Here is a 9212-nt window from a genome sequence, read left to right on the forward strand (position 1 = left end):
ACACTTCTCCAAAGAAGACATCCAGATGGCTAATAGACACATGAAAAATTGCTCAATATCACTCATCATCAGGGAAAGACAAATTAAAAGCTCAATGAGATATCACCTCACATCTGTCAGAATGGCTAAAATTAACAACTCAGGCAACAACAGATGTTGGCAACAATGCCAGAGAAAGAGGATCTCTTTTGCACTGCTGGTGGGAATGCAACCTGGTGCCACCACTCTGGAAAGCAGTGTGGAGGTTTCTCAAAAAATTAAAAATATAACTCCCCTATGATCCAACAGTTGCACTAACAGGTATTTATCCAAGATAGGTGTGCTGTTTCAAAAGAGCACATGCACCCCAATGTTTATAGCGGTGCTATCAACAATAGCCAAAGTATGGAAACATCCCAAATGTCCATCAATGGATGAATGGGTAAATAAGATGTGACATATATATATCACATATACATATTGTATATACATATACAATAGAGTATTACTCGGCAATCAAAAAGAATGAAATCTTGCCATTTGCAACTACGTGGATGGAACTAGAGGGTATTATGCTAAGCGAAATTAGTCAGTCAGAGAAAGACAAATATCATATGATTTCACTCATATGGAGACTTTGAGAGACAAAACAGATGAACACAAGGGAAGGAAAGCAAAAATAATAGAAAAAAACAGGGAGGGGGACAAAACATAAGAGGCTCTTAAATATGGAGAACAAACAGAGGGTTACTGGAGGGGTTGTGGGGGGGATGGGCTAAATTGGTAAGGGGCATTAAGGAATCTGCCCCTGAAGTCATTGTTTCACTATATGCTAACTAACTTGGATATAAATTTAAAAAAAAAAAACGAAAGAAAGAAACAGTAGAGACCCACGTGGTAGCTAAAGACCTCTGTAAAAGTCAGGCAGGGCAGACATGGAGTGGTGCTGAACTGCATAGACCTCAGACAGAGCAGAAGCTCAGGTGGACTGGGACTGGGACCATTGTGGTCCCTTTTTCATAGAACAAGAAGCTTCACCTGGCATCAGGTGCTGGGTAAAGTCATCCATTGTGGATGTGGCCAATGTGCTTAAAGCCTAGAAGGTGTCATGCCTTGCACCAGGGGCTGTATTTTATGGCCTAGCAGGGAGTAAAGGCATCGACCACTTACATGTAGCAGGAGCATGAGGGCTGGGAACTGAGAAACTGTGGAGTGAAGTGGGTGTATGATGGGGTCCCTGCCTGAGCAGGGGATAAGGTGGGGACAAGGAAGGTCTCTGGGAGGAAAGAGGCCTGAAAGATGAGGAGTTAGCTCGATCCCCAGAAGAAAGCACCACAGGGTGGGAAAAGGCACAGTTCATGCAACAAAAGCAAGAAATCCTTTGAAAACCTGAAAACTGCAGCAGGGCTGGGGTACAATACGTGACTGGAGGTGGCTTGGAGGCCAGACTGGGAGGCCCTGCGAACCACAAAAAGGGAGCCAGGTATTCCTTAAAGGGCAAGAGACCATGGGTGATTCGTCATGCCAAAATTCAAATCAGAGTTTTTACTTTTAAAAGTAAAACAGTCCCTGTTTAAAACAGTCCCTGTTCCTCAGACTGTAAATGAGTGGGTTGAGCATTGGAGTGAGGATGTTGTAGAAGATGGAGGTGGCTTGGTCTCTCACTGGTGTTTTAGTGGAGGCCCACTGCATGTAGCTGAACATGGCTCCTCCATAGTACAGACCCACCGCAGCCAGGTGGGAGGAACAAGTGGTCAGAGCCTTCTGTTTACCCTCAGTGGAGGGAATCCTAATGACAGCTTCAAGGACCTGGGCTTAGGAAACCACAATGACACCAAGGGGCGGCAGCAGCAGCATGACCACACAGCAAGCATAGATGAGATCCTCAAAGAGCGAGGTGTCAGCACATGAGAGGTGCAGCAAGGCAGGGACCTCACAGAAGAAGTGATCCACCTCCAGAGAGTGACAGCAGGGGAAACTTAAGACCATGCCCACATCCATAACACTGTCAGCCACCCCACCCATCCAGGATGCCAGGGCCAGGAGGGAGCAAACCTGCCAGTTCATAAGCACAGGATACTGCAGGGGGTGGCAGACTGCCACATACCGGTCATAGGCCATGATTGCCAAGAGGAAGCACTCTGCTCCTCCTACCCTGACCACTAGGAAGACCTGAGTAGAACAGCCACCCCAACAGATGAACTTATGGCCCAAGAGATTAGCTGCCATCTTGGGCACCACTGTGTTCATCATGATCAGATCCATGATGGAGAGTTGGGTGAGGAAAAAGTACATTGGAGTGTGCAGGTGCCTATTAGCCTGGATGAGCAGGAGAAAGATGTTGCCATCCAGGGAAGCAACAAAGGCCAGAAGGATAAGGGAAAAAAAAAGAGGAAATCATATGTTGAGTAGCTGAACAGTCCCAAAACGATGAAGTCTGATAGGGAGGTGCGGCTCCAGAGCTCTATGGCTGAGATCCTGAGAACAAACAAAGGAGCAAACAAATGAAACTACTAATCTGGCATCTCCAAATAACCATATTTCTCCTGTTTCTTCTAAAAGACAGAGCCTGACCCTCTGACATGGCCCCACCCTTTCCTCCTGCAGTGAAAATCCATTTTTTCTTCAGCTTCCCTCAGATCCTTATCTACCAAGATTTGATCCTTACTTCTCTCAAAACACAAGGAGCAGAACCCCAGAGGAAGGGAGCCACTGAATGCAAGGGATAGAGATAAGGGGCTTAAATGACAGGTGAATAGCTGTAGACTTAAGACATAGGTTTAAGAGGGGAAGTGAGGTATTGGGAGACGAGAAAGAGAAACGAGGAGAGAAAAGGGATGACAGGTGTAAGGATAAATGCAAACTAAAAATTAGGAGCACCTGGGTGGCTCAGTCAGTTATGCTCCCAACTCTTGATTTTGGCTCAAGTCATGATCTACTGTTTGTGGGATTGAGCCTCGCATTGGGGGCTCTGCGCTGACACTGAAGAGCCTGGTTAGGATTCTTATTATGCCCCATCTCCCCATTAAAAGAAACAAGTAAATAAACATTTATAAAAAAAATAAAAGAAGTGATTACCCCCTCTTAGAGCATTTACTTTAGAAAACTTCTCATTGTAACCTCGTTTCTGCCTTTTATTTAAAACTTTTAAAAACTAAGTAAGCTTCTTGCCAGCTTTCTGATCCAGGAATGTCTTTCTCAAGGACCTAGAATCCATCTCTTTGAAATGTAATCGTCAAGGAAGGTAGTGCCCCTATCTCCCAGGCTCTGTGGGAGAGTAGGACCCTAATTCAGCAGGCACCATGCTCTAAGTGGCAAAACCACCTCTTGTCATAAAGTGTGAGAAGTTTATTTTTCCTTTGGATAAAGCCAATTAGCTAACACAGATTGCAACCCCCTTTACCAGGTGAATCTAAGATGAGCTACGTGTCACAAATGGTACTGTCAAATCCTCTTACTTGAAGACCAGTTCTTGTTTATCTCAAAAGCATATTTGTAATGGGGTGTTACTGCCTGTCTATAAAAAGGTGATATTTCTTCTGTTTTGCATTCTCTCAGCAGATTACCTCAGTAATGGGCATCACATTCTGGTTTAATGCTTGTTCAAAAATAAAAATGTTTTCTATGTTGGATGAAGATTTTCATTTTATTTGTTTGTTTGTTTCCTTATTTATTTATGTGATTTACTTATTGTGTTTATCCAATACAGGTACTGAAACAGAGATAAATATTGATGTCAAATGTATCATGAGAATCTCATGATGCCTCTCTGGACATATCCACCACTCTCTTCCTTGGAAAGGAGAGAAGAGACTGGACTATGCCTATCTCCCGGTTGTACACCAGTCACTTCACATAGTTCCAAACCTAGGTTAGGTACTAAGCTAATTAGAACCACTGAATATAAGACACTCTCACTGAATTTACTAAGGAAGGAACAGCCAGTGCTCACTCCAGAAGTGGTGGAACTCCAGGGGATATCCTTTTTAAAAATTTATTTATTAAGTAAAGATGCCTTGATACCACCCCTAGGTCTCTGGGTCACTGAGTATGAAAAATGTCCCTTATATGTGGATTTTTAAAAGCCCTCCAGGTGATTATGATGGGGAAATAGGTTTACATGCACTGGAATAGGGCCATCTGTGTGCATAACTCTGGCTTTATTTTGGAAGTGGTGAGTCAGATCATGGCAGTAGATAGGAAAGTCATAAGACATAGCAAGTTACAGAGACATTCTAGTAAACGGAGCCAGAACACAGCTCAGGGATGTAGATTCCAAGATCAGCACAGGCAGGAATGGAACACAGCCACAGTCACCAGAGTGGCATGGAAATATGTGTGGGAAGGGTCAACAGGTCTGCCTGCTGACTGTGGAGCTCAGTCCAGAGACTAGAGAATGGATAAACAAGGACACAATTTTGCCCAGTTAAACTAGATTACCATCTATCTGGTCTCTGATGCCAACAACTTTTGTCACCTGACATCAAGGAGGTATCTGTGTCCAGTGTAAGTCTCTAGGCTGAAGACTGAAGTCAGAAGAACTTCTCCCACTTCTTGGTCACTTTTAGTATCTCATCTGTCAGGTCTTCCCTCACACCCTTCAGCACCCCCCAACCCCATTCAGTTCACCACAGTTCACCTTCTGCTCCACCTTGTGAATCTCAGCTGAGATGTGCCAGACACAAGAACCATGCAAATATCTAATCCTTAGGGCAATGTGTGACCAAATGGTGGCTTGGGAAAGGCTTTACACACACTTTCCTCCAAACTCTAAGGCCCCAAAATAAAAACTTATGGAACTAAACATCCAAGATGCTCTTCTGTTTCTCATAAAACTGACAATGAGCTCATGTCCCAGGTTTACATCTCTAGTTGCATATCAGATGTTTCAGGACACCTAATCCAGCTCATAATGAGCTCAGGGAATAGACAGAATCTCCACACTAAGGAAGAAGCCAAAATTAATGAATTGACTTCAGGAAAAAGTTCATTCCCCATAGCCATAACTCTGAAAAACACCCCAGATTGCATCTAAACAAAGGAAGAAGGCACCTACGGGACATCCCCTGACATATTCACTCACACTTCTCTCAGAGGTCTTCACCCTTACCTCACCCATGGGTGCTGGAAGAGAACATGATCATCACTGAGGGTCAGAGTGAATACCTAAATCTACAATCTGGGAGTTTTTTCATGCATAACAGGAGCCTGGTCAGTTATTCTGCAAAACTTGTACTCAGTTGATGTTCTATTTTATTTGGTCATTCAACAAATACTTACTGAGCACTGTGGACATAAATGAAGACCAGCCAAATGAGAAAAGAAAAGGCTATTTATTCAGAGCCTTCATATCAAGGCAGTCAGCCACTTCCACTTGTATTTTGGCAGAGACTCAAGGGTAGAGGAGTGGTTAAACTTTAGAGTGGAAAAAAAGAGAAGCTTCAGGTTTGCTCCAACTGGGAATTGTTGGCATAGGAAAGAAGGAGATAAGTTAACTAAAAGCAGGGTGGTTAGGGACATGTTGGGATTTCTGTGGTTTGTCTTAAGTTGGAAGTGAAGAATTAGGGAAGCTGGAAGTTATTAACCAAAAATATTAATTTGAGTACTATTGTTACAGAAATTACCGTTTATCTTCCTAGATTTTACTAAAGTTAGAAGTCCGATTTCTTCCAAGTTGGACTTATGGCAGGCTTACTTCCTAGGCTGTTTATTATACATAAGGGGGTTGATTCCTGGACAAATTGCTATAGTTTGTGGGTCAGAGTTCTATTTTTGTGCCATGATCCAGCCATTGTTGGTTTGTATGTTGTATCACAGCAATGTGATGACTTATACCTGGAAGTAGGAACCTGGAATCTGCATTATTGAGGAATATCTACCAGGTGGTTATTTCTCCCTGAAAAAGCTTGAGAAGCAAAGCATTGAGAAGAGGATGGGATGACACTGCCTATTATCTCAATTAAGGCTATGTTAGAGGGGTTCCCATGGCTATCTCACAATTCTCATCTATGTCAGCTGAGAGAGGAATCAAAGGAAAGAGCTCAGAACTCATGCTTAAGATGGATCTCCCTGATGTGCTATAATGGCTTCTCAACTACCTTGCTCTGCTCTGAGGTCTCACATTAGGATAGGGTTGTGTTGCTTATTTGATGTTCATTCCTACTTCCAGTGGATGATGCTCCAGCTCAGAAGAGGTTGCCTCGTTTAACATCAAGTTCATCTGATGGATCGACTCATAGGTGAAATCTAAAACAAGGAAGATGGGGAGGAATTCCAGGCTCACCTGCAGTAGGACTAGACATCTGTGGCCTTTCAATGTACTTTGGGGAAATTGACAACATTTTATTAAGGATGAGTTTTGCAGCATTCGCCAATTTTCTCTTTCCTTCTCAACCTTGTTATCACTTGTATATCCCAAGAAAGTGTTCAGATTCATGTAATATAATGCATCTCTCTGTGCTTTTCTCTCCTTTGGCTGTGAAAAAGGCCTCCGTCTTTTCAAAATTATTTTTTCTTCATTTTTAGTTTTTCTCATCTTTCTACTTTTCTGCCCCAATTCTTTTAATATCTACTAGGTTATTAAGATCAGTAGAAGAGAAAATAGTCCTTCACATGTTAACCATAACCATTTGTCTTATGTTGGCATACCTGGGACTAGGAATCTAGGCAAGTATTGTATTTGGAAGGTGACCACAGAAAGTAAGTAGAGAAAAGTGGAATGGAAAGGGCCAACACAGGGTCACAAATATGGATGAGTGGGGTTAAGTCCTGTCATGACTTCAGGGAGTGTGCAATACATTCTTGCAAGTTGTTCACAGAACCCAACTCAAAGGGCAAGGAAGCTAGGTCATTTTTCCACCGTCCTATGAATGGGCTGTAGGCTGCTCTCAGGGGTATGAATTCCTCAGCACCACTGGTCTCCCCTGCAGGTGGCTAACCCCACACCCCATCCAGAGAAGACACAGGCAGAGTGGCAGAGTGTTTGCAAGATTTGCTGTTGTGCAATGGTACCTTGAATGCCTAGAGACTATGGATGGGGTACTGAGAACATCTACATTTCTGGACTTAAATAAACATTTTTAAAAGTTTTAAAATTTCCAGCTAGCTACCATAGTGTGTAATATTATTTTCAGGTGTACAATATAGTGATTAAAAACTTTTACACAATACCCAGTGTGCATCACAAGTGTGCTCCTTACTCCTCATCCCATATGTAACCCATTCCCCCAACCACTTCCCTTCTGATAACCATCGGTTTGTTCTCTATAGTTAAGAGTCCACTTCCTGGTTTGCCTCTCTCCCTCTTTTTTTCCTATGATTGTTTTGTTTCTTAAATTCCACATATGCGTGAAATCATATGGTATCTGTCTTTCTCTGACTGACTTATTTTCTTTGCATGATACTCTCTAGCTCCATCCCTGTTGTTGTAAATGGCAAGATTTCAATCTTCTTTATGGCTGAGTACTTCTTTATCCATGAATCAATTTTATGGACACTTGAGCTGTTTCCATAATTTGGCTATTGTAAATGTTACTGCTATAAATTTTGAAGTGCACAGATTCCTTTCAATTACTGTTTTTGTATTCTTTAGATGAAAACCTAGAAGTGCAATTGCTGGATTATAGGGTAGTTCTATTTTTAACTTTTTGAGAACCTCCATACTGTTTTCCAGAGTGGCTGCACCAGTTTGCATTCTGACCAACAGTGCAAGAGGGTTCCCCTTTCTCTACATCCTCACCAAAACCTTTTGATTCTTGTGTTATTTATTTTAGCCATTCTGATAGGTTTGAGGTGATATCTCATTACAGTTTTGATTTGCATTTCCCTCATGATGAATGATGTTGAAATTTTCATGCCTCTGTTGACCATCTGTATGTCTTCTTTGGAAAAAATGTCTATTCACATATTATGCCCATTTTATATGATTATTTGCTTTTTGGGGTGCTGAGTTTTATAACTATTTTATATATTTTGGATATTATCAGATCCATTTGTAAATATCTTCCCCCATTCTAGGCTGCTTTTTAGTTTTCTTGTTTCCTTTTCTGTACAGAAACTTGTATTTTGATGTAGTCCCAGTAGTTTATTTTTGCTCTGGTTTTTCTTACCTCAGGAGACATCTAGTAAGAAGTTGCTATGGCCAATATCAAAGAGGTTACTACACGTGTTCTTCTAGGATTTTAATATTTTCCTATCTCACATATAGGTCTTTAATCCATTTTAAATTTATTTTTCTGTATGGTATAAGAAAGTGGTCCACATTCATTCTTTTGCATGTTGCTGTCCAGTTTCCCCAACACCATTTGTTGAAGGTACATTTCCCCCCCCCACTGGATATTCTTTGCTGCTTGGTTGAAGATTAATTGACCATACAGTTTTTGGTTCCCTTCTGGCTTTTATATTCTGTTCCATTGTCTATTTTTGATCCAAGGCCATGCTGTTTTGCTTACTACAGCTTTATAGTATAAATTGAAGTCTGGAATTGTGACGCCTCCAGCTTTCCTTTTGTTTCTCAAGGTTACTTTGGCTATTTGGGGTCTTTTGTGGTTCTATACAAATTTTAGGATTGTTTGTTCTAGGTCTGTGAAAAATGCTGGTGGTATTTTGATAGCGATTGCCTTAAATGTGTGGATTGTTTTGGGTAGTATGGACAGTTTAACCATATTTGTTCTTCTAATCCATGAGCATGGAACATCTCTATTTCTTTGTGTCAGCTTCAATTTCTTTCATTAGTGTTTTATACTTTCAGAATACAGGCCTTTCATCTCTTTGGTTAGGTTTATTCCTAGGTATCTTATGGTTTTTGGTAAAGCTGTATATGGGATAGATTCCTTGATTTCTCTTTAAGCTGCTTAATTATTGATATATAGATGTGCAACAGATTTCTATACGTTGATTTGTATCCTGTGAATTTACTGAATTTATGTATCAGTTCTAGCAGCTTTCCATGGATTCTTTAAGGTTTTCCATATACAGTATCATGTCATCTGCAAATAGTGAAAGTTTTACTTCTTCATTACCAAAGTGGATGCCTTTTATTTCTTTTAGTTGTCTGGTTTTTGTGACTAGGACTTCCAGTACTATGTTGAGTAATTATGGAGATTGTGGATATCCCTGTTTTCTTTGTGGCAATAGAGGAAAGGCTCTTAGTTTTTTCCCCAGTGAGGATGATAGTGGCTGTGGATTTTCAAAGATGGACTTTGGTTTATTTTATTTTATTTTTTATTTTTATT

This window comes from Prionailurus viverrinus, chromosome A1 (genome assembly GCF_022837055.1).
Source record: "Prionailurus viverrinus isolate Anna chromosome A1, UM_Priviv_1.0, whole genome shotgun sequence".
NCBI classification, from domain to species: domain Eukaryota; kingdom Metazoa; phylum Chordata; class Mammalia; order Carnivora; family Felidae; genus Prionailurus; species Prionailurus viverrinus.